The sequence below is a fragment of the Anas platyrhynchos genome, chromosome Z (genome assembly GCF_047663525.1).
Source record: "Anas platyrhynchos isolate ZD024472 breed Pekin duck chromosome Z, IASCAAS_PekinDuck_T2T, whole genome shotgun sequence".
NCBI lineage: Eukaryota > Metazoa > Chordata > Aves > Anseriformes > Anatidae > Anas > Anas platyrhynchos.
Window position 1 is genome coordinate 72,119,448 of NC_092621.1, and position 27,166 is coordinate 72,146,613.

At 37.8% G+C, this 27,166-nt stretch overlaps 1 protein-coding gene across 1 annotated transcript in view; it reads left to right on the plus strand.

The window, feature by feature from the left end:
* The window catches only part of LINGO2 (leucine rich repeat and Ig domain containing 2), a 379,180-nt gene that overhangs the window by 181,723 nt on the left and 170,291 nt on the right, over positions 1-27,166 (plus strand). Inside the window, exon 5 of the mRNA XM_038170691.2 lies at positions 17,346-17,388. The gene's annotated coding sequence lies outside the window, so the exon portion shown is untranslated. The remainder of the gene's footprint in view (positions 1-17,345; positions 17,389-27,166) is intronic.

Genomic DNA, 27,166 nt, shown 5'->3' on the forward strand with positions numbered 1-27,166 from the left:
TTTCTGTCAACCTCTTCTTCCAAAGGTAATGGAAGCTGTAGGGACCAAATTTCTAAAAGATATCTTTATCAAGAAAGAGAAAGGTTTCATGGAACAGGCCAGAGAAAGGAGTTGCTTGCTTTCAAAAACAGTTAGATGCTAAATCTCCAATTAAATAGAGAAAGCAGGTACTTAATATCAACAGCAGGTTCTAATATCAACATGGATGTCTTTCTGAACCTCAAGGTTTCTGTGGGCTTTGCTATATCTAGATTATAAGTGCCACTGTCATGTAAATGCCATTGTTTTGTAAAACCCACTGGTTTATGAGCCTGGATAATGTATGACTTTTTCTTTCCTCATGAGAATATCATATTTGACTGTTCAGAAAACTTGGGATCTCTTGCATTTTATTATTCAGATATGATCAAAGTCAAGCTTTACAACTATGATATACCATTTCCAACCAACTGAGAATTGTCAATGCAATCACCATTCCATTCCTCACATTCAGATGTCATAACAATTTTAACCCAAGTTAATAAAACTCCTCATGTGTAGTAATGAGGCTGGTAGACTGTTTTACCATAATATGAAAAGAATTAAAACAGTCAGGAAAATATGCAAAACTGAATACTCATGGCACTTTAAGCCACCAGAAACCTCCTACCTAAAGAGTGTTGGTGTTCTTCTCAAACCTGCAGTTAACTATGAACACAACCCTATGGTTTAATACAACTTCAAAAGCAAATGTGTGCAAAGGATTCAGGATCCAAGTCATTTTCCAGACTTTTTTTTGTATTCTTTCTTCTCCCTTTTGAAGAAGAGTTATATAACAGGTGCTTTTAAGGCAAAATGTGACTTTGCAATGTGTGTGCCATGCTAATATTCAGTTTGTTTCTTCTTCTGTGTTGATTTGCATATTTTGTGTAGGCCTTCTGTATTTCTGTTCACCTGTGGGAATACAATTATTTATTTAACTATTTTTCTATCTACAGGAAAAGAGGGATACTGTAGTTTCAATGCAAGCATGTTGTAAAAACAAGTTGGATTAAAGCAGTGAAAAGTAATGCATACTATTCTTTGCTGAGGGAGTAGTGGAAGGTTTTTACTCCCTCCTTTCAGGAAAGATGAGTATAGCCTTTCTGGAATAAGACATAAATAGCATGAAACAACCTCTGCCCTAAAGAGCTTTCAGGTCTTGAATGCTCAATCAGCACAGCCATAAGTAAATAAATAAATAAATAAATAAAGTCTGGTGGACAGAGAGTAGGCCTGTCATTTTTTCCCTAGCTGTGTTTCTTACCACAGTCTGAGTGTCTTTGTTGTCCTTTTTCTTGGTTCCCTCCCAGTCATCTTGTCTATTGCAAATACTGTGGTTTAGTTATCCCATGCTTGACACAATGTCTTCATTTTTGTGTCCATGTGGCACAAGGAATGAACATGAATGGTAAACAAGAGCCAGTTATATATATATATATAAATATGCAAAAGCTAAACTACTACAATACCTTTGCCTAACTAGTACCCTTTTAAAGTACATCTTTGGCATTAGACCATGTTGCTTATTTTTTTTAGATCATACTAAATTTTATCATATTGCTGATTTTATTTCTTTCAGATGATATTTCTCTTTTGTTTTCTTAGTTTAGATAGCTGTCAGACCTCTGTTACCACAGCATTCAAATTTCTCATCTTCTTTAGTGTATTTTTCCACCTAACTGCAGCCATGTCATCCCGTTACCTGTACCGAGACAAAATAAGGCACTAACTCACTTCTGCAAAAGGATTTTATGCTGGAACAGAGACTGAAGCTTTTTCTCCCACATTCTTCACTATATATTATTAGCTACTTGACCACTGCTTGTAAGTCAAAAGCTTTGTGGGTGTGAAGGGAAGTTACAGGCCCATCTCTCTTTGTGAAGGAACTCCTCTAATAACGATAGTGTCTGAGTAAGAAATAATTCTTCCTCACCCCTTAACTGTGCTTGAGCAGTTGGTTATGCTGGTAATTCATGGCATGCTTCATACAAAAGAAAAACAGCATAAAGAAAGTGCTCATACCAATTTTTCAGTAGCAGAAAAAATACCACACAATTGTCTTGCAGAGTGAAAAAAATTGTGTCTGAAACTTGAACTGGAGGTCCGAGGTCCAAGAAAGTCTGGTTTTAATTTACCACCTTTAGTGACCTGCAAATGTCTTGTCAGAAGGAACCATGAAACTTTTCTTTCATCTTTTTTTTTTTTTTTTTTTTTTGCATTCATTATCAATGTCAACACTGTGATTCTTCTGCACTCCAGTTCATTGAATCCCTCCCATTTAAAATCATTTATGAATGCACTTAAAAACAATCAAAGTTATTTGGAGCCAAGCAAGCTTATTCAAAAATAAGATTTTCCATTATCCTTACAAGTGATGTCCTCTTTCCTGGGGGTTGAAGAAAAGGATTACAGTGACTCAGTTTCAGCCTCTGTGATTATCAGTGTTTCCAGAACCAGGGCCTGAGCTTTGAGAAATTTCAATAGCCTAAGTATTTCAAATGGAGCATTTGGTGATGAATGCTGGAGGAGAGTTAAAAAAAGAATATTTGAAGAAAAAAAAAAAAAAGAAAAATAAAGCTCTTTGTACTGTTGTAGCTCTTTCTAAAAATACTTCTATTCCCACCTGGTGTCTTAGCAGCCTTATTAACATATAATTTTTTTTTGTTTCTGTTTCATTTGCTTTTGTTATCTAAGCATCCCATGGCCTAGACAGAAGCCAGTGTTGCACAAATGTTGCACAAAAAAAAAAAAAAAAAAAAAAAAAAAAAAAAAGGGCTGTAGGAGTGAAAAAGCAATGTTGATTACCTAAGGAATTAGTGTATGTAGGGTGAAAATAAAAATAAAAAATAAAGGATTTCTATCGCCTGCCTCTCTCCCTTTACCTTAAGAAATACAGATTTACCTTTTTTCTCAGCTTCTGTAGAGATTATTTACAAATATCCATACAGACATAGTGATTGTCATTCAGAAAATTAGCTTTTAGTAACTTTCTCCATAATTTGTTGTGAATTTCCTTGAGATATTCTCAGTGTACAGAAGTTGCAATAGGATACACAATGACTTTGAGTTCTTTTTATATGCTGTATAAATTATTACAAAGAGAATAACATCTCTAACATATAATTTCTGTGTTGAACGCCTCAAGGAAATAAGTCAGTATGTAAAAAACACTGTAACCCAACTATAAATTTATTTTCTCCTTTAAACTGGAATTAATGACTATAACCTTAATCCCATTTCCTTCAGTGTAACCCATGATGGCCAATAATCCAAATGCCATTTTGTAACATGATCACTCAGTTTTCTCCCTGCATTGTGAATTGTGCTTTCAGAGCTGTTGGAGCACACATCAATCCAGTTAAACCCATAAACCACCTACTGTAGATTCATTTACTAGTCCACACTACTGGTGATGCTGCTGTAATTTATATAGGCTAATTCTGTTCAAATAACCTATACTAATTACAAATCTGATAAGTCTTTCTGTAACACAGATGGTGCTGATTTAACTGTGTGTTGATTTTTAATTTAATATCTCTGTGTTGAGAAATCCTCAGTAATCATAGTACATCACAAAATATAGGCAGGCTTTTCAATGTATTTTACAAAGGAGGTAGACTGAATGATGGGAGGTTTCAATGTGATATCTCCTGGCATATGCATTTAAAATAAAGTCAAGCATACACATACATAAGGAATAAAATAGTTCATTGCTGTTTCCTCACTTTATCTGTTATAAAAACATTCTTCCACATAGCATTATCCTCCAACATTTCTGTTTATTTTCTGTTTTCCACTTAAATGAATTTCTAAAATCTCCTTGCTTTCATCACTTTTCCAGAGAACTGTGTTCTGTTGCATAAATGAGATACTGATCCTTCTTCTGTACTGACTTGTTACAGGATTGCTTCTGCTCTTGTTGATAAAACATTTGTGTTATAGTCATTGCCTTCAGATTGGGCTCCCACATCATTTCTTTCAGATTCCCATTCTTGCTGTTGGTTATCAGACTGCAGTCATTCCTTATTTCTACTCTATGGCTTCCAAATAATAGTAACATAGGTAAACTGGACAATGGCAGTTAGTATCAACCCATTAAAAGCACAGTAGACACACTATATAACAGCTCTCAGTTTCTTTCTTGCTCAAAAGAGTTGCTGTTTTAACGCATTGGTTACAAATAAATCCATTAAATGAATTTCATATATCATCCAAAATAATGGATACAAGTGGATCTAAAATATAAAATGAAAACAATAGAAAAGAAACAATCATCTGTCTGAAACAATCCAGTATTTTTATTTAAACACATTAAATTAATTTTTTGCTCTATTAATAATTATAACTATTCATCTGCATGTTTTGTTAATTTTCCTTATTAATATGTGAACATTTGTCTACATTTTCATGAGTATATATGCCTACAAACATGTTATATGGGATTTCAAAAGAATGGAGAAAAGTATATCTAGGTATTTTTTAAAAAACTTTCATCAGTGAAACATTTGAATGCCATTTAGTCACTGATGGATTGCATACCTGACCTTCAACCATGTGAAACACAGTTTCCAAAGGGTGAAGCAGGTGTTTCTGAATGGGCATAGTAGGTGTGTCTCGTTAGGGAGCAAACCATGTCTTCAGTTGTCAGGATTCAGAGACTGGGTCATGATAAAATGTAAATTCTTACTATGGATTTTGGGATTCTTTGAGTTATTGAAGATGAGGCATTCTGAACTGTTTAGGTTTCTTTGTTTGCTTGTAAAAAAAAAGTAACACCCAAGAGGGGAAAAAAAAAATTAAAAAAAATCCATTGAAGTGGTTTAAATCAAATCTGTATCAAAACTGTTTATTGTTAACAGGACATAATTAAGTGCTAATGAGTGAATGAGGCATTTGGGACCAATAGACCAATAGCAGCAACCAAAGCAAATAAACTACAATACTAGACACTTACAAAACATTAGCAAAATATGCAGATTTGTAGACACCCTTTTGTAGCAAATCCCAAGACACAGTCTCCCCCCAACAAACACAGGTACGTGCAAGCATGTAAGGCTGCACACACTGCTGCATATCCACCACCTCCCCTCACTGGCCCTGGTACAAAACATGCACCAGCTGTACCCATGCCCATGCAACCTCCACAATGATATTTTTTTTTTTTAGCAGGGTCAGTTTTGGAAAGACAGCTCCTCAGAGACAGTTTCTGGTGTCCCATTTGCACTTACCACTATGTGAGGAGGGGCTCTATGGGCATCCCCAGCATTAACAGCTTCTGCTGCAGCATAATGGAGGTGATGTGGGAAATGAAGAAGGAAAACACTATTCTGCATTAGTTTTCTTCACTTTAATAAGGCTCCTGCAGTAAGCAGGACCTCATTGAAGAATGAATTGTCTCCTTCCAAATTTTGAAAATGTTCATATGCCACCTTGTCACAGATGTTTAGGATAGGTTTAAAGCAATAGTGGCTACATACAATAGGAGTAAAAATGACCAACACCAATGCATCTGCTACTCTTTGTTTGTTTGTTTGTTTCTGGTGAACATTCTGAAAAAAGGAAAAAATTGTATGATGTTAGATGTTTATTAAATTTCTGCTAAAACTTTTTGTATGAAAAGTAATCACAGATGATGCCAGTGCAATAGCACACACAATACCAGTATTTGGACAGCCATGTGGTCTTGGGTTTTTATATTATATAAATATTAACTTAATAGTATTCCTTTGTTTGGCTCTATAGCAGGAGGGACCATGTAAGGTGGAATAATATAGTGTGCTGGGAGAATACATTTTTCTTCCTCTAAAAAGGCAAGGAAGTTTAATTATACTTGTATAATTCTGTTCTATAGCTCCTGATGAATATATATGCTTTCCTTGGAAATCCCATTATATGCAGTTACCTTCTAAAGAATCTAATTATGTATACTGGAATATAACCCTTAAGAAGGGAGATGAGCATTTCAGAGAGAGAATGCTTTACAACAGCAAGTATAACTCTGTTCAATTATTTCAATTAATTGTATATATTTTAATTAATTATTATTGTTTTCTAATAATGCCAGTTAATAATAGCAGCCATCATTCACTGATATGGTCTTTCTCAGCTTCTCTTTTGAATGTTTGAGAAATTATCTACAATGCTTTTTCAGATGCAGATAGCAATGAACTGTGATTGATTTTTGCTTTGGGTGCATTACTGTCCACATTGTTCTCTGACAGCTCATTTCTTTAAAATTGAAATCTTTAGTTGTTTACCATATGGTTGTTTCTTTTTCAAGACTGGTTTTATTTTATTCACCTTTTTTGGTTGTCTTTCTTCTTTGTGTTCTTATATTTTTGTCCATTATTTGCTCTCATCATGAAAGCAAGAGATACTTTGCTGGGCTGCTTCCAAGTATTGCTATAGTTTTAATGCCATTTCCAGTGAATCTCACCCTTATGTTGATTAGTGTTGAGAACTCATTTCTAATAAGCAAGCAGTTCATTTTGCAGGTCCAAGTGAAAGTACTTTCAGGGGAAATGAATGCTTTTGCATATTCAGCTTTTCATTTTGAATCGCCTGAAGTCAGTATTTATCTGTGTGGGCAAGTTTAAACATGGTTTTCTGCTTTTTGTAGTTGTCCTAAATGAACTGTTCATGTTAAGCTGTTACTCACCTCAAGATATATACTGACAGTAGCCGGACAATTTCAATCTGATTAGTTAGGCTTATTGTCACTATGTTGCTACTACAGGCATAGAGTTTTTTATTTATTATGTATATATTCCCTATATTTATAGGAACCTCGTGGAGTTCAACAAGGAGAGGTTCAAAGTCCTGCACCTGGGGAGGAACAACTCCAGGCACCAGGCAAGACTGAGGGCTACCCATTTTGGCAGCAGTTTGGCAGGAGAGGACCCAGGAGTCCTGGTGTGCACCAAATTGAACAAGAGAGAGCAATGTGACCATGCTGCAAAGTAGGCTAACAATATACAGGTCTGCATTAGGCAGAGCACTACCAGCAGGTGGAGGGAAGTGATTCTTCACCTCTACTCAGCACTGGTGAGGCTGCACCTGGAGTGCTGGCTCCAGTCATGGGCTTTCCAGTGTAGAAAAGATGTGGACATAATGGAGAGATTCCAACAAAGGGCCACAAGGATGATGAAGGGACTGGAACACCTCCTATGAGAACAGGCATCCTGTCCTGACAGATGACCATTCTGTGATTCTGTGATTATTTTTATTGCAGTGTTTCCTCTTAGGAATACAAGGATGAAAGGTTATTAGTTTTACTTACTCTTCTGTGCACAAATCGATGGGGCCGGATGGGATCCACCCAAGGGTACTGAGAGAACTGGCAGAGGAGCTGGCCAAGCCGCTATCCATCATTTATCAGCAGTCCTGGCTATCGGGGGAGGTCCCAGTTGACTGGCAGCTAGCAAACATGATGCCCATCTACAAGAAGGGCTGGAGGGCAGACCCAGAAAACTATAGGCCTGTCAGTTTGACCTCAGTACCAGGGAAGCTCATGAAGCAGATCCTCTTGAGAGTCATCACGTGACACTTGCAGGGCAAGCAGGTGCTCAGGCCCAGTCAGCATGGGTTTATGAAAGGCAGATCCTGCTTGACGAACCTGATCTCCTTCTATGACAAAGTGACGCGCTGGGTGGATGAGGGAAAGGCTGTGGATGTGGTCTACCTTGACTTCAGCAAGGCTTTCGACACCGTCTCCCACAGCATTCTCCTCAACAAACTGGCTGCTCTTGACTTGGACTGGCGCACGCTTCATTGGGATAGAAACTGGCTGGATAGCCGGGCCCAAAGAGTCGTGGTGAATGGAGTCAAGTCCAGTTGGAGGCCAGTCACTAGTGGTGTTTCCCAGGGCTCGGTGCTGGGGCCGGTCCTCTTTAATATCTTCATCCATGATCTGGATGACGGCATTGAGTGCACCGTCAGTAAGTTTGCAGATGACACCAAGCTAGGTGCGTGTGTCGATCTGCTCGATAGCAGGAAGGTTGTGCAGGAGGATCTGGATAGGCTGCACCAATGGGCTGAGGTCAGCTGCATGAAGTTCAACAAGGCCAAGTGCCGGGTCCTCCACCTGGGGTGCAATAACCCCAAGCAGAGCTACAGGCTGGGAGATGAGTGGTTGGAGAGCTGCCTGGCAGAGAAGGACCTGGGAGTGATGGTTGATAGCTGAATATGAGCGAGCAGTGTGCTCAGGTGGCCAAGAAGGCCAGCGGCATCCTGGCTTGTATCAGAAACAGCGTGACCAGCAGGGCTAGGGAGGTGATCGTCCCCCTGTACTCGGCTCTGGTGAGGCCGCACCTCGAGTACTGTGTTCAGTTTTGGGCCCCTCGCTACAAGAAGGACATGGAGGTGCTTGAGCGGGTCCAGAGAAGGGCAACGAAGCTGGTGAGGGGCCTGGAGAACAAGTCCTACGAGGAGCGGCTGAAGGAGCTGGGCTTGTTCAGCCTGGAGAAGAGGAGGCTCAGGGGCGACCTTCTCGCTCTCTACAGGTACCTTAAAGGAGGCTGTAGAGAGGTGGGGGTTGGTCTGTTCTCCCTCGTGCCTGGTGACAGGACGAGGGGGAATGGGCTAAAGTTGCGCCAGGGGAGTTTTAGGTTAGATGTTAGGAAGAACTTCTTTACTGAAGGGGTTGTTAGACACTGGAACAAGCTGCCCAGGGAGGTGGTGGAGTCACCATCCCTGGAGGTCTTTAAAAGACGTTTAGATGTAGAGCTTAGGGATATGGTTTAGTGGGGACTGTTAGCGTTAGGTCAGAGGTTGGACTCGATGATCTTGTGGTCTCTTCCAACCTAGAAATTCTGTGATTCTGTGATTCTGTGAAAATGTGGAGTCTGACTTTGGCATCTGTGCATGCTTTACTTGATTTGGAGTTGCGTCAGGCAGGGACATCAATCCAGAATTAGGTTGCCTGGGATTCAAATCAATGGTTTGGCTGCTGATAAATCCTCAGTAAAGGACAGAGCAGTAGGTTGGTCTCTCTTATAACCCCATTTTAAGAGACCCATGTGATCCTTTTTAAGAATCAACTAGAAAATAAGATTATCTGACCAGCTCCTCTTTCCAAACTATAAAAAAATGCATCCTTTCTATAAAGATATCTGCCTACACATTAGTTTGTAAATGCCCCTGCTCCAAATCTTCCTCAGTAAGAGAATATACAGGAGTTAAGTGGGATTTCTTCTCCCTATGTGAACATAATGCCCCATCATGAAGAAGCTGTCCAGAAGCTCAGCAAGGTAACCTTTTATTAGAATGGTGTTGAGGGAATGAAAAACATGTTTTGGTCCAAGTTGAATGAGAAGAAACAGCTGAGATTCATATGCAGTAAGTCTCAGTTCTGCGCTCAGTAAAACACATTGATTGTAAAATGACTTGTTTCCTGCAAGAATACAGTAATATTAAGCACTAAATGAGGACAGTAAGTAAAAATAACTTGGTTCCTAATTTTAGGTCAGTTTGCCTGCTGCAGTCTTTCCTAACATTGTATAACTTCACATTATCTCTCTCCTTGCAGAAAGAAGTTTATATGTGTGTTTCTCATGAATTAATAGGGTATTTGCAGATATATGAATACATATGAATAACAGGGAATAGGTAAGCATTTATGATTGTATGTGAAACTGGCAGGTTGTCAGGACAGTAAACACTTACTCCTTTTTCTTTTGGGCTCTCTGAGTAATTCACATTAAAAATCTTAGCTATATTTTCAGCTAGTCTAAATTGCCTTCAGTAGAGGTACTCTTACTTATATCCTGTTAGGCAAAAAGCTATTATGAATTATTCCTGCTCCTTCAGCAGCTATATTAGGATGAATCCAACCCCATTGAGATGGTCCAAAATTGAGTAGAAGTAAACTGCTTAGACGTGAGTGGCCCGTATTCATATCCCTCTGTGTTGATGTGGAGAGATCAGAGGTGGAGAGACTCTAAATGAGTCAGGAAAGCTACTCAGTCAGATGGCTTTAAGCTATGTGCGTGGAGGCTGTCACGCCAGCTACCCTTCTGATGATTAACACATGCAGCAAAATTCCAGCCTGTACTCAATACAGACCTAAGAGACGGTCTGAAAGTAAATAAATAAATAAATAAATCTTCAAACAGCTTAAGATTTCGTTCTAAAGTGGAACGAAAAGCAAACCATGGAACCTCAGAAACTGTTGTTGAATGGGCTTATAATTCCCCAGTAGTCTTTGCAAATGATTTTGCTAATAATACCTGTTTGAACCAACCCTGAAGGAACACAGGTAGAGGGCTGACAATGTTTTTTTTTTTTTCTGATGTTGTTTTCATCCATAAGTTGAGCTCTTTTCTGGGAAAAGAATTTGAAACTTAGCTCTTTCTAAACTGTTTTCAGTGACTAAGGTTTCCAGAAATCATGAGAACAGCAGAGTTATTGTTCGCATAATTGCTTTTTGTGTACTTTGGGAAGGATGATTGGAACATTAGTCCTGCTGCACGCTGATAAACACTACCGAAACAGTTGTTTTCATAACCAACTGCTGGAGGGCATTGTCTTTCTCCTGTTTTAATAACTCTCAAGGTAGGTGCACCTTATCGATCAGGGTTTTTCTGTCTGTTCATTTTTGGTTTTGTTTTTCAGTTGTGTGAGGAGATACAGACTTACTGTACAGTCTTATCACAGGCAAATTTAGTGGTTGTTACAATCTCAAAATATGTATTGGTGCCTGTCAGGCTCTGCTTCACAGTGTAACTAAGCAGGATGTGTTTCTGACAGTATTTGCACAGAAGAAATGGCAAAGTTGTCCCAGAAACAAGTGCTCTTGGAAGGTTTGCTGACAACAAACTTACCCCTCAAATGATGAAAATTAGTAAGAGGAGTGTCTCCTCTTGAGAACAGTATAATAACTGTAACTGTCTTTTTGTTTGCAACATTTATAGCTGATTCTATTTCACCTCCAGTCACACAGGAGTTGGTTGTTGGATAGCCAGTGCAAGTAATGCAAATGGCAAGAATTCTGGGGTGATATACTAAAGGAAGAGAAAAAGGTACAGGAGCTTCCTTTTGAACAATTTAAATTGGCCTGCTGAGAGCTGTTAGCAGAAGGTGTAAATTAAAGTTCAGTAGGGAATTGTTATAACATGCAACTTCAAATAACCTTTTGTTAATTGCGTTTTAGGCCACACACTTATTTCAGCATGTTTTTTAGACAAGAAGTGGTATAAGACAGGCTTGATAGCAGATGTCATTCATGTATGGCCTGCAATACTGCATAAGGAAAAAGCTCCAGAAATTGGTTTGGATTTTATCTTACTTAAAAGCCAAAATAGAAGAAAGCAGATGCCCTCATAAACAGAGTTTCAACTGCACAGCATAGTGCAGGTTTTATTCTAACAATGAGATCTTGACTGTGTACTGAGAGCAGAAGGTAGAAAAGCCTTTTCTACCCAGTGCAGCTCCTTTATACACATACCACTTCGGTCTCAGACTTTGTTGCAAGCTCCTGTGTACTTTTTATGAAGAACTACAGGGGGACGCTCCTAGTCTATTTGAAGCACATTCAGCTTGTCCTGTGGCCCTGATGCTCCCTGAACCCATTGCTATCAGGTTCCTGCAAAGCCCTGGTATCCATGCAAAGAAGGTGTCTGACTGCTAAAACACTCATACTTGCACTGTGCAGAATTTGGACAGCAAAAGAGACTTCATGGTATTCCATACTTCATTCTTCTGTGACTGCTGGGGACAAAGTTGCCCTTTAAGTGAAATTACGTGAAATTTCAGTCTTTCTTCTAATATATTCCTTTCCCATAATTGTTCACAATGACATACCATGTTTTGATAAAGGACTGAATTTCATAATGTGTACTATGATTCTTATGCGCTCCATTTGTTTCATTGTTTGCTAATATTATTGGTACTTTTTCCATGTTATATAAGGTTCATTATCTTGATTTAAACACAAAGTCGCCTACATTAATGCAAGTCTTGGCTTTTCTATATTAATGCTGTTAATTAACTCAATACAAATCCATCTGTAACATGCCAGAGACTTAGTCTGGTCAATTTTCTTGGAGAAGGATGTAATATTTTAAGATAGTAAATGAATGCAGAATTTTTCTTGTTCTATTCAGTAGTGACAAGTTACTGGCATTGTTCTCAACCTCATGTCAGTAAATGGATGTCTGCAGATAATGATAGTATCACTTCAAAGATCTTAAAAATGTGAAAAGTAGTAGTCAGTGAAGTATGAGACTAAGCCACCAAGAAAGAAGGTGATGGGTAGAGAAAAATAAGGAGCTAATGCTATTTAAAGCAGGACAATAAGGAAAGGGATGAGCTGTGAGCAGGATGAGGATCTGCTGGTTATGTTCCTTCCTTTAGCACATCCTGCTATGAATGCATACCTTCTGTGGTTGTGATGAAGTTGATTCCTGACAAACATGATTTTGGCAATGCATATTTTAGCTTCCTGCAAAATTTTCCTGTGGATGCTGAATAATTGTTTGGGATTAAATATTTTTCTTCTTCCTGGAGCTGTACCTTCTCTTGCATGCCAAAAGTAAATCTCCATTGTTAGTCCACAAAATAAGCACCCAAGATTCTGTTTTTTCTTGCTTTTGTAATCAGCATGCTAGACATGATTATATAAAATCTGAGGACAGAAATTCATTCAGCTGTAATTATGTGATCTCATTTGGCATCTAAATATATGATAAGAAATCAGTGATTAAATTTCCTTTCAGAATCTTTCTTCATCAGTTACAAAACAAGCTCAGTAATTATCCCTTAGTTATTGTGAGAACTGTGCCTTCATTATTACATTGCTAATTGTTTACAGTTAAGGAAATTTATTTTTATAAACCACTGAGCCGTCTCTTTCTGACTGGGTGATTCTCCATTGTTTTCAAAGTAGAAAACAAGATTTATAGATTATGTTAAATGAAATTCATATTATCCTGCTAGTATATAAAATAGGACTTTGTACATAGTACTTTGTTTTTGTACCAGGCATTTCAATCCAAAGTGTTTAATAAATATTCCCAGAAAATCCCAGTGGAGACCTGCTTGGTAGTTTGCACCAAAATGCTAAGAGCTGTATCATCAAAGAAAAAATGGTTTTATGTTGTAACTTGGAGTAGTATCAGTCCATTTCCAGAGGGCTGGAAATTAAAGAGGGCTGATAATAAAGTTACATCTTTATACAAACATCTTGAAACATCTCCATAATAAAGATGGAGAACAACTATTTACTCAGGTAGATAATGAAAGAACGAGGTGGGAGTGGTTTTAAACTAAAAGAGGTTTAGATTAGAGGTATTCTTCACTCTGGATGAGAGAAGCCCCGGGCAACCTGATCTAGTGGGAGGTATCCCTGTCCATAGCAGGGGTGTTGGAACTAGATGATCTTTAAGGTACCTTCCAACCCAAACCATTCTGTGATTCTATGATAGGTGATCATTACAGGTCCTTTCCAACCCCAAGCACCCTATGATTCTATGAAATGTCACGTTCACCATCCAGTCAATGCTGCAGACAGAGTCCTTGTTTTTAACTGCTCACTTGCAAGTTTCTACTGGGCGTATGAATATTACAATAGTAAATACTCTTGAAATTAACCACATTTTCTAGGTTTCCAGACGGTCAGGAAAATGGTAAATTTGGGGGGGGGGGGGGGGGGAAATAACAAAATATGAAGAGTCTTCTGTAAAGGATGGGAACACTAGATGGGGATAACTGTAATTTGTGTTTTATTGTTTTTTTTTTTGTTTGTTTGTTTGTTTGTTTTTATTATTGTTCTATTGTTTTTGTTTTGTTTGGACTTTTTTGTTGTTGTTGTTGTTTATTTATTTTGGGTGTGTGGTTTTGTTTTGTTTTGGTTTGTTTTTTTGGGGGGGAGGTGAGGCAGAGGATTTATTTTTCTCCATATCTCAGTTTTTTGAAGCCACTGAATCATTTGGATAGAAACTCAAAAACCATAAACCTGAGCCAGGTCTTCCTCTGATGTCTTTTGTTCAGACAGATGAGGTCTGTAAAACCTTTAAACAACTAAAACAACTAAATAGTCATATTTGGATGCTTTATGATTCAGCAAAACTGATTTTGTGCTCATCATTCTGCCACTAAGAATAAGCTGTCTCAACTCCATCATTGACATTATTCTGCTTCAAAGAAGTATTTGCTCATTATTAACAGGCAGAGGAAAATCTAGTGATACAGTAAGAACAGAGTTCCTCAGAGTAAATTAATCCTCCCACCTGATATGTATAGGTGTTTATATATGTATGTTTATATATATATATATACATATACTTATATATATATATTATATATATATATATATATATATATATGTTGGTTTTACAAATCAGGATTTATATTTTTGTGTTTGAATAAATTGTGCCAGAAAGATAATTAATTAATTATTAAGACAAAATAAATTGTCTAGGTCATGAAGCATGTTAGTCTGTTGTGAGATTGTTCTGTTCCAAGTGCATGTAAGGTCTATTTTTTTTTGGAATCATAAATATTTCAGATGATATGTTAATTTTAGTGAGCCACGTGCCTTAGTGGAATCTAGTATAGTCTAGATCTAGTATAGCCATCACTGAAGGATGCCAGATAATTTCACATCAGTGATTATTATATTTGATAACACTGACTGCAATGTGATTGTATAAACGAGAAATTGATTATTGTCAAAAATAAAACAATAGGAGCTAAACAACCAGGACTTCTGAGGTCAGTGGTAAACATTGAACTTTAATTGGATGCAAATAAAATTGGCATTTTTTTAGCTCTAGGTGCTAGCTCAGCTGAGGAATCTAAACTACCATTACAACATTAGTTCTGAAGGTTTGAAATACATTTTGTAGATACCATATTGAACTAAGAGTAGTTATTTTGGAAAAAAAAAATGCAAAAGAGTTGATATAGACCTGTTTGGGAGTACAAACAGTACTACGATACAAACAGACAAAATAAGTCTGTAATGTGCACAGTACTGGAAGAAGCATGACTAAGCATACTAATCTGCTCAGTTTATGAGATGATAGTTTAAGACATGTATATGTATTCTATGACATATATTTTAAGAGATTCTATGACAATATATTTTAAGACATGTATTCTATTCTACAGCTAAAAACTTGTATTCTGTGAGTGCTTTCTACCTTTCATTGTTGTCCTTGCCTTAAGGACGGTACTTTTCTTCTTTTTTTTTTTTTTTTTCTTACCGTTGAGCAACAACTCCCAGTATATTTTCCAAAATCACTCCTTTTATTCTCTTTGTTCCACTCAGAAGGAAGATGCACTTCCCTCACATTATTGCATTTGATTCTGATAAAATTTTAATCTGGTTAATTCAAATCAGCATTTTTTTTGTTTTTGTTTTGGTTTTGTTTGCTTCTTTTGCTAAAGCAAAAAACTTCATAAAGCATTATGAAATTTGGAAAGTTTTTGTTTTTGTTTTGTTTTGTTTTGTTTTTTGCAAAAGTAGTTGTCCGAATTTTCTCTTTAGCTGCATGTCGATGCAGTTGAAATTGTCAGAAGTTGCAGTGTCTTTAAACTTAAATAAATATCAGTATGTGTATGTGTACACAGAAGTATACACTTAAGGAGAAGAATGCCATTTTGCTATACTGAAAATCAGAATTCATCTATAGTAAACCTTTTTCTGAGACACAAACAATATGATTTATTTTTGTGTTAGCTACTTAGGAAATTCGTTCTATTCAAGATCATCTCTGTAAGTTCCTAATCTAATAAACTGAAAATTTCAGGAGGCTTGGGAATGGTGTAAGGTAGGAGCTAGAATTTTAGGGAAGATTAATCTTGAATTACTCATGGTACAAATTTGCAAATGTCTTTTATCTGACCAGATTCAGTATGCATGCATTTCGGATTGTCTTTTGGCCCCCTGCAAGGGAATTGGAAGTCAGGTTGATGAAGATGGGGAAGTACACTTTTATTTGTGGTGGCCAATAAAGCAACAACTGTTAAGATGAGATTACTTTGATTCTTATATTGCTGTGACAGTTCCTACAAAGGTCTTTTAATGAGGTGAACCTAGATGCAATATCTTGGATGATTCCCATAAGCTGTGCATTTTGCTATAGATTAATTATATAGATTAAAAAATATATAAAAATATAGATTGCTATAGTTAAACCTGTGAAATTAAGATGAGTTGAATAGTTGAACTATTTGTATTATAGTAAGGCAAGCTCTGTAGTAGAATAGCAGTATAGTAATTGGACTACAAATCTCTTATATTTCAGGGATGAAAAGTAATTTCATACTTTCACAAAACTGGACACAGCAAGTACAAAGCTTCATGATTTAAGAAATTTTCAAGGGTGTGGAAAGTAAACAAATATTTTCAGTAATTATTTGAAAAAAAAATATATATGCCAATGCTCATATATAGGGGGGAGGACTGGGGGCGGGGGGGGGGGGGGGGAAGAGGAGTTGGGGTACATGTGTGTATAAAATGCGTGTGCATGCAATCCAGGGATGGCAAGGACAGGCTATCAGGGAAGTAAAGCTTCTTTGTGATGTCTCAAAAAATACAGCAGAATTGTCTGTTTAGCAAGAGGGGTTAGGTGTCTTGAACTCAAGCGGTAGGATCCTTAGATATTATAAATAGCTATCACTTTTCTGAAATCACTATATATAAAAGAGCAAATAATCTCCAGAGATTCTTACATGATAGAGTATGAGAGAATCGTGGTGCCATTCAAATGGCAGAAGTTAGAATGTGAGAAGACTCATCAAGGTGTTCTTTTGCAAAATAAGCTGCTCCCAGTGCTCTGGCTACAGTACTTTGTCCAATGTGCTGACATGAGCATTGGCAAACCAGGAGAAATTCAGTCGTTATGTTCCCCTTGATTCCAAAAAAGCTGAGTAAGAGGTTGGTGCTAGGTATGTTATTTTCTGTCATCTGCGAGATTGGTATTTATTTTTGAACAGTGTTTGTTAACTGTTACTGCTGCCGCAGCAACCAGTGCTGCAGAAGGAGTACAAAATATTCTTGATTCTTGCTTCATAAAATAGTTGCTTTAGAAATATTTCTTGCTAGGCTTTGTAATACAAAATGAGATGAAGGTTGGGAGGCTGAGGTGGGCAGGAGTGTACATTACTGTGAACCTCCTTGGATACTTCAAAAGAGGAACCGAGGAACTGAATAAATTATGCTCATCTCTTCAAGGTAGCTCTAAGTCAGAAAGGAGCATGCTGCTTGGTACTGAAGAACCTTGCAATCTATGTATCTAACCAAAAGTTTGCAGCTAATAGGACTTTCTGTTCTTAGATAACTTATTAGTAGAAGTTTTAATAGGTGAATTTTATTTTCAAAGGTGCAGTGATCATCTCCTGGACTTTAACCCATTAAGTCTTAAGGTAAGTCATTTATACTTTCAGTAATAAAATTACTTGATCTGAATATGTTGTGTGCTATTGTTTGTAGTTATATTGAAAGAAGGTTAAAAATGAGTTGGTTTTAGTTGTATGTTTACAAATTATTGATTTGTTTTTTTCCTCTGTATGGAAGAGATGGCATATATATTATGTCCTTTTTGTTGACCATGGCAAGTTGATCACAGGCCATATATCTCACCACTCTTAACTGAGTGGAAGAGAGTTAACTGATTCATGGGTGATACATTTTGTTCTGTTTTGTAACTTCCATTCTTAGTTTATGAGGCCTGAAAATGGAAGAAAAAAATGCAATCTCTTCATAATTTTGTTAAACCTTTCTTTATTGAACCTTAAGTTTTGACGTAATTTGTATCAAAGCTCCAGTTCCTGGAACTGGATCATTATTTTAGAATTTCTGTTTTCCTTTCTATATAAAAGGAGGCTCTATACATCCAAGACCATAGAGGAAAAAAATGAAGAGATGAATTTCTACAAATGCAGGAAATAGCATAGAAAAATGCAGTGATTTTTGAAACCAAAAATATTCTGTTTTTAGAACTTGATTTCATGATTGTTGGTGCTCTCCATGGACGTTTATGTTTTCTTGTTCTCTGTGAATTGTAGGCTAGAGAGATTAGACAGCCATATGAATACAATTAGAGAACAATTCAATGAACTCTTCAGGGTTTATTCTATTTTCCTGTTATCCGACAGGTATGTTTGTTCACAGTCTTGCACCCTTCGAGGCCTGAAAGAACATTTGAGAAGTCCCTGTTTCCTGCAGTCCACACTAGATTCACTGGCAAAGATATCCCCGCTTTTTTGTACATATGTTTCCTTGTGGCTTCCAATAGACCCATCAACATTATCAGAGTTCAGAACTATTGTTCTTGCAGTAGCTTGATGGAACCAGGTTGTGTCAGAGCTGTTGCGATAATAAACTTTGTTCCCGACCCGCTTCAGCTGCTGCTCATGTTCAGAGCAATGGACAGCTCCTGTGATGCAAACCAAACGGGCCATTGCAAAACTGGCCAATTGCATTCCATCAACAGGAAGTGAACCAACAAGCAGTAATAGTTAGGGATGTTAGTCAGACAGTAGTACCACTTTCCACGCAGGAGTTCCAGTCAGAAACGAAAAGTAGTTCTTGTCCCCCGTATTGCTGGCTAATTCATTCCAACAAGTTGTCATGGTGCTCTTTTCTGCAGATTAACATCTGACAACATTTGGTTTGTGATTTCAATTATTTCAGACCAGTTCCTAGCAGTTGATTATACTAGTAGTGGATTTTTTTAACATGGTTTGCTGATTTGTCAGAGAGGACAAAAGTCAAACAGTTCATGGGGAAGGAACAGCCATGGGTTGTTTTCAGGGGCTATTCTGCCACGAAACAATTAGCTGCTATCAGTCTTCCAAACCAACAACAAGAACTGCAAATGCAAACAATGCTGCTGAAACACTTGATACTTCAGCCTGTAGCCTTTGCATCTGATGTTAGAAATTGATCTCTGAGGACACACATTCTATAACCACCACTAAATATGTATCAGCATAACGCTGAACTTTGTTTGGCCCTACACTGTGGCTTCAGAAAGTCAACCAAACCTATGAGGAGAGATTCAGATATCAGCATTACACTGCTTTCTATTTTGCAATTTCTCACTCACTATTCTAGCACCTTTTCACTTTCTTCTTTGTTTTGATGTTAATTCCATAATCACATATGTCACAAGCCCTCTGAAAGGACTGAAAATTCATCACCAACATTTAAATGAGTTATCAGAACAGATATATTCATTGCATCTGCGTTCTCCTCTCTCCACTGTCTCCTTCTGCATCATTTCCCTGTCCTCTTGGTTTAAATGGTAAGCCCTTGGGTCTACTTTCATAGAGTTATATGATGTAATACAGCAACAACCTCTTACACTGTTTCTTCTCTATTAGTACTAGAAAATATTATTTTAAATAACAGCACTCATTTTCTTTGTTGGGACATTGGTGTAGTTATACATTGCAAAACAAGACTGGCTAAAACTGAAATTAGCAGTGTGATTCCTACACCTGAGCAGGATTTCAAGCCATCACACTGTCTAAGACACAGAGGAGCACAGACAGGGCAAACTGCTGTCACCAGTAATGTCATAGAGCCTCTCGATATGTGGAAATTGGGTTCTGTACCATGTCTGCTTCAGCCACAAATACCTGATCAAAGTGAGCGCAAAAAGTAACTCATTCATTTATGAATTTTACTTTCATGATGGTGGAAATGTAACAGAAGGTGTAGGCTTGTTGCGCATGCCTTACTTGTTTGACTTTGCTAGCTTCCATTACCTAACATACTTTTAGGTATTTGTTCTGTAGGACTGTGTTTTTGAAAGTATCTTCCAGACTTCAGCTTTACTGTCTCTACAGTGCTATTACCTCAGTTAACTTTAAAACTGAACTGCAGTGATGGTAGAATGAAATTGGTGTTAAATATTAAAGCTGTCTACTTAAATAGGGTTCAGGAGGGTTTAGATATAGTGGCATGTTCTTCTTGTACAGATTCTTCTTTTAAATGCCAGTTTTGCTGAATGTCTGTGACTTCAAAAGTCACAGCTAATATTATTGCACTAAAAACACTGTCTTGGCAAAGTACAGAGACAAAATAAGCCTTCTTCTACTGCTGTAAAACAATATGCACTTACAAAACAGATTACACTAATTTGTCTCAAGGTAATGTGAAGTAAGCTAAAGCTATTGATTTTTATTATTATTATTCTTTTTACCATTTTATCGGTTTTCACAGAATCACAAAATGTTTGATGATGGCAGGCACCTCTGGGGATAGTTTAGTTCAATGCCTTTGCTCAAACTAGGATCAGTGAGAGCTGGTTGTGCAGGGACATGTAGAGACAGGTTTTGAATATCACCAAGTATGGAGACTCTATAGGCAATCTACTCCAGTGTTCAACTATCCTCATAGTAAAAAATGTGAAACAGAATTTCCGTTATTTCAGTTTGTGGCTGTTGCCTCTTTCCTCATCACTGGACACAGCTGAGAAGAGTTCACCTCCATTTTCTTCATGTCCTCCCATCAGACGTTTAGATACATCTGTAAAATCTCCCTGGGCCTTCTCTTCAAGCTGAACAATCCCAGCTCTCTCACCAACTCCTTAATGGTCAGATGTACAGCTCCCTTCATCACCTTTCTAGCTCTGTGCTGGACTCACACTGGTATGTACATTCTCTCGTGTACTTGGTAGTCTACAGCTGTTCACAGGATTCCAAAAGTGTCTCACAAGGGCTGAACAGAGGTTACACTCCACTGCTGGCAACACCCACCTTAATGCAGCCAAGCAAACCTTGGTTTTCTTTACTCCAAAGGCACATTGCTGGCTTACGGCCAGCTTGTCCCCCTAATCCCCCAGATCCTTCTTTGCAGATCAGCTTCCAGCCCATCAGCTCCTACCATGTACCGGTGCTGAGAGTTTTTTCCTACCCAGGTGCAGGCCTTTGTATTTCCTGTTGTTGAACTTTGTGAGATTGCTATAGACCTATTTCTCCAGCCTCCTGAGGCCCCTCTGAATGGCTGATGTATTAACCACTCCTTGTTTTGGATCATCTTCAAATCACTTAGGGTGCACTCTGGGCCATTGCCCAGACCATTCATGAATGGGTTAAACAATATTGACCCTATTATTGTATCCACCTGTGGCTAAACTACTAGTGACTTGCCTCTTCCTGGACTCTGGGCTACTGAACACAATCCTTTGAGGCTAGCAGTTCAGACGCTTTTCAGTCTATCAGTGTGCACTTATCTAATGTGTTCTTCATCAGTTTGTAAGTGAGGATGCTATGAGAGATAGTCATGAAAACCTTACTGAGGTTGAGGTAAACAACCTCCAGCACTTTTCTTTTATCCACCAAGCTCATCATTTCATCGTAAAATGCTTTCAGATTAAGCCAGTTCTCTTTCATAAATCTATGATTATCACTTCCAGTCACCTTCTTGTCCTTGGATTTGGAAAGGATTTCAAAAGCTATTCATTGCATTTGCCTATAGTTCTGCAGGTAGTCCTTCTTACTGATCTTGATGACAGGGGTGACCTTTACCTTTGCACAGTCCTCAAGAGCCTCTCCCAGTAGCCATGACTGCTAAAAGATAGTTGAGTGTGGCCTAGCAATCACATGGGCCAGCTCCCTCAGTGCTCCTGGGGGCATCCTATGGATCCCCCATGGATCCTCATCATAGAATCATAGCATATCCCGAGCTGGAAGAGACCCACAAAGATCATCAAGTCCAATTCCTGGCTCCACACAGGACCACCCCAAAATCAAACCATATGTCTGAGAGCACTACCCAAATGTTTCTTGAACTCTGGTAGGCTTGGTGCCATGACCACTGCCCTCAGGAGCCTGTTCCAGTGCCTGACCACCCTCTTGGTGCAGAACCTTTTCCTAATATCCAGCCTGAACCTCCCCTAATGCAAGTTCATGCTCTTCCCTCAGGTCCTATCACTGATCACTAGAGAGATGAGATCAGTGCCTCCTCCTCCACTCCCCCTTAGGAAGGGGCCACTACCCACTCAGCCTCCTCTTCTCTAGACTGAACAAAACAAGTGACCTCAGTCACTCTGCATATGTCTACTCCTCTAGCCCATTCACTGTCTTTGTTGCTTTGCGTTGGACACTAATACTTTTATATACATACTTGTATATAGCATGTATATAGCTTGCTGATCTACTTTTAGAAGCCTTTTTCATTGCCTTTCACATCCCTTTGGGCTTCATATCCCCCAAAACTCTTTTCTTGCACACTTAGACAGTATCCCTGCTTCTACCTCTTGTACCCTTCATTTTTATATTTGTTTTTAGTCAGGTGTACATCTGTGGAGGCCATCTGCCACAATTGTTTGATTTCTACATATAGTAATGGACCACCCTTGAGACTAGGTTCTCAAAAATTAATCAGCTTTTTCCGAAGAGAGAGGAAAAGATAGTTAGTGGAAACAAATCAGTCTGCTACAAGAACTCTTCCAAAGATGACAGGTAAAGTAATTCCTAAATAATCTAATTGATTTTATTTTAAATCTGTAATCTAAATTTTATTTATAAACTTTCCTAGTCCAAAGCTTTGGCATGGCTGCTGAGACAAAAAGTCCAGGTCAGCAGTAGTTATGAGCAGTGTTGAGCCTTTCCGTTTCTGCAAAACTAGACCTCCTTGAGTAGTCGTTATATCACCCTACTTTCAGCAACTAGAGTTCCAGCACAAATTTTGTGCCCTGGGATTGGCTAATAGCTATCTTAGAAATCCCAGGAACTATACATAATTTTTTTGTCATTCCTCCACTTTATGCTGAATCTTAATGTGAAGTATTTTATATAAACCTTGTTGAATTCGTGTTACTTTGTTTCTCTTTTTTGCTCATTATACTTCCACAACACTTGAGATTAATCTACAAGCCTCACCTTGTCCCTTACTCCTGCTGTTTTGGTAATTTCTTTCTGTCACATGATTCTCATAGTGGATCTGCCCTTTGAGGCAGTATTGACAGGGAAGGATATCAAACATACTTTTCTTTTACATCATTTTTTCTACTTTACTTTTGGATCTGATTTATAGAGGAATATATAAACTCATGTTTATTGCCACATATTTGACTTCTAGTTTCTGGAGTTCTTGACCTTTGTCCAGCCAGTTTATCTCTTGATCCTATTACCTTCCATCCTTCTCAGTTGTATTAAAGATCAAAGATGTCTCAGTTTGGTCATACAAATCCTGATGTATCCAAATCTGCAAGTCACTTTTCCAAGTCTTAGCCAATTTACTATCTCTTATCTCTTTATCTCTTTACACTGTAAAATTAAAATTACCCTGCAAATTTGGAGGAATATCTGGAGGCTCTAAATTTGGCTTTGCACAGCCTGACATAGTCTGAAAATTTTCAGACAACAATTGAATAAGACTGCTTTCCATTGCTTTACTGGAAGGTACTGATGAAAGCTTTACTTTTTGTTTAGGCTTCTTTATGTGTCTGTGTTACTGCATTTCTAAGAAAAGCTTTCTTGCACAAAGATTTGACTATGGGAATGACTGCTAGAGAAAAAGCACCCTTGCCTGTTGTAGTTTATAGTTTGATATCAGATTTATTCTGAGGCATATTAGTTTGTCTTCTCCTCTGTCACCTTAAATTTCAGTTCTGTATCTGATCATGATACATACGTCATTGACCATACATCAATCAGTGGCTGATCAGAATGCACTGAATTGGATGGAAAAGTTCTGTTAAGATATTTTTGTGGTTTAACACGGCCAGCAGCGAAGCACCATGCAGTCATTGACTCACCCTCCCCCCTGCAGTGGGATGGGGGAGAGAATCGGGAAAAAAAAAAAAAAAAAAAGAAAAAAAAAGCTTGTGGGAGCTTGTGGGTTGAGATAAAGACAGTTTATTGGGACAGAGAAGGAAGAAAATAATAATAATAGTAATAATAATAATAATATGCAAAAAACAAGTGATGCAATAGCTCACCACCCACTGACCAAATGCCTACCCCATCGGGCATCGTTGGGCAGCAGTCCCTGCTCATGCCCAACTCAAGCCAGCCACCACATATAAATTCCTCAGCATGATGCAATATCGTATAGAATACCCTTTGGCCAGTCTGGGTCAGCTGTCCTGGTTCTGTCCCCTCCCAGCTCCTGCTGTACCCCCAACCTCCTTGCTGGCAGGGTGGTGTGAGAACCTGAAAAGTCCTTGACTCAGTGTATGCACTGCTCTGCATCAACTAAAACATCACTGTGTTATTAGCATTATTCTCATCCTAAATCCAAAACACAGCACCATACCAGCTATCAGGCACAAAATTAACCATCCTTGATGGAACCAGGACAGATATTCAGCTGATTTTGAAAGTATGTTCCACTAACCTTTTCACAGTGCCTGTATTTATCTGAACAGGTGTATGAAGAGAGATCAGAACTAATCATGTAGTTAGGTTCATTCCTACTTAAGTCAAGAAGATGTGATGAATTGATAAATACAAATTTTGTACATTTGGAAACTGTTTATCAAGTTGATGCATCATGCTTTGCATGTACTGAGTTCTCATTTTAGAATTAGACTAAAAAGTGGTCTTGTTCCTTTGTAGAAATATGTTCTGTTTGTGTACCTTTTAGAAAACATGCTAATTAATGACTGGTGGAGGTTGAATAACAGTTTCTCTTTTTACTCACTGTTTTAACTCAGTTCTTGCAGTCTAAAAAGTTTGATTTGCTAAGTCATACTCTCTGTTAATCCAGTAGTGAAATATTCTGCAAAGTTAAATGAGAAGTCTCTTGGACTATACTTAGGACATTTCTTAATTTGTGTAGAATATTTTATTTCCATCAGGCATTCACTTGTATGCACTAGCACTCACCTCTGTGCACAGATATTTTCATGCTCTCTGTTATAAAATCTTTTGCAACACTTGAGAGGGTGACAATCCTGTGTTAGGAAATTTTCTCAAGGAACCTTCAGAACTATACAGAACCAGAATGCTGGACAGAACTGTAAATTTCCCTGGCTCCATTAAAGACATGTTAAAATATGCCACCTGAATACTTCATGGTCTGCATGCCTTTTCTTAGTAAAAAGAAGAGCACTTGTCTGGTGTCGATTTGCATTGCATCTGCTTGCAGGTTGTGTTGTCTATTAGAGACCCTGTAAGAAATTGTACCCAGCAAAGCTCTCATGGAACAAAATATAATATTACCAAATCCTTTCTGTGACCTTCCTTAGATAAGATTGTCTTTGGTTCAGGTTATGGTCTTCCTTTTGAAATTCATATAAGAAGAGACTTAGAGGTCTATGTGTAGAAGCTGGAATTTTGTTTGTTGTTTTCTTCTGTTTTTAAGATTGATACTGTTTATTAATCCTAAAAGTTTTAATGTGTCAATAAGTACAAAAGAGCTGCATATACTTAGCCAAAACTGTTTCTTTGGAATGTGAGCTTTGCAGTCTCTGGTCTTGGTGTTTACCAGGTGATATAGTGATATGGCCTTGTACACACTCCTTTATAATGTGTTAATTGATTATGTACACATGGTACCTTGTCCTAGGACATGGTTGCCTATTTTTTAATGAAAATGAAAGAGTATCTATGTCTTCCAGGTTTGTTTCATGCATTTTGAGTGTGGTGTCATGTGAGAGGTGTGTCTGTAACAGGTTGGGATTATCCTGATCAAGTGCTCTATTTTGACCTCACCCAATGGCTGAAAGTTTTGTATGTTAGAAAGTAAGGATTGGACTTTTAAAAGCAGTAAACAGGCAAGGCTATTTAAACCTGTTTGTTTACTGACAGCTTCCAGGCTTATTTCAATTGCAGTTGTTTATAGATTCATATACCAAGTTCCTTCTAACTGGATTTCCCCTTTATTACAATCTTGGAGTAGTAGCTATGGCTTGGAACAAAAATTTGCTACTCTGTAAGTGCAGTATGAAAAAGATGAGGTTAAAATAAAATTTCAGTCATGTACCTCAAACAAAACAGAAACACAAACTACATTGGACTGAATTGTGTTAAAGCAGATTGCTCGTTTTGCATTACTTATTATTTGAGAGTATTTGCACAGTCCTACCTAACTGCCAAAAATGTCTGTATTCCATGAGCACAAATGCAAAGAACCTTCAGCTTCAGTTCTAAGCAGCTATTTATTTTGTGCAGTAAGTTGCTATCTTTACTGAAAACATGTTTTCAGCAAAAGGAAATGGACTCATTTCCCTTAAAATGTGTTAACAGGAAGAATCTCTGCTATACCAAGTGACATAGCATCAATGTGAAAACAATGGAAGAAACGTAAATAATTAGGCTAAGAGCAATATTTAATGGTTACTGTGGATGTTCTTATATTAAAAGACTTCTAACTGTGTGAAGTATGGGCCTAATCGCATGTTTATTTCAAGGTTATTTTAGCTTGGTGCTTTGTTTTATTATTAGATACTGAGAATTCCATTTCATTTTCAGAGAAGATTCCTGTTTTGAACATTAAATAATTTATCTAATTTCTTAGAGGAATCTGTAGAAACCAATTAGTTTAACATAAAGCAATTTGATATGGACACTTTGAAACTACTAAAAATACATGTTTCTTGTCTGGTTTAGACTGGTGTTTTGCAAAAGGTGAAAGAGAGAGTGAATACTTTTGCTTAATCTTTTTTCTACATGTAGGTAGTTATTCTGTTTTTAAGCAACACTCTCAGACGTGCAGCAAAATAGCATTTTGGCAAAGAACTGGAGTGATCAATAGAGACTTCTTTTGCTGGTATATAGTCCTCATATTCATGGCTGATTAAGGGTGATCATATTCAGCTTCTCCTTTTTGAGTTGGTAAGAATAAGGAGAGTTTATTAATGTATTCAAAACTGTCTTGGGCTGCATCTAGGGTAGCAGAATGTACGGATGCACAAAGTCCAAGCTTAAGTCAATATGAAAACCATACCAATATGCAGTTTGGATCAGGAAGCATTAGAGCAATGTTCAGATGGCACTGTACCACATGAACTTCACTATACAACTTCAGACATGACCTCACTGGTAGAAGTCAGCATTAAATAAGGGCAGAAAAGTTATTTTTACATTTGTTTTCCCAAAATTCTGTTGTCCCTCCTTTGTAGAAGTGTTTTGCTGTCTGTACTGCTATCTGCCAAATCAAGCTCTTCCTCTTTCCTCTCAAACTCTGCATGATGGCATTATGCACTTGTTATCCTATGAAGGCCCAATGATTTTTTAGGGGCAG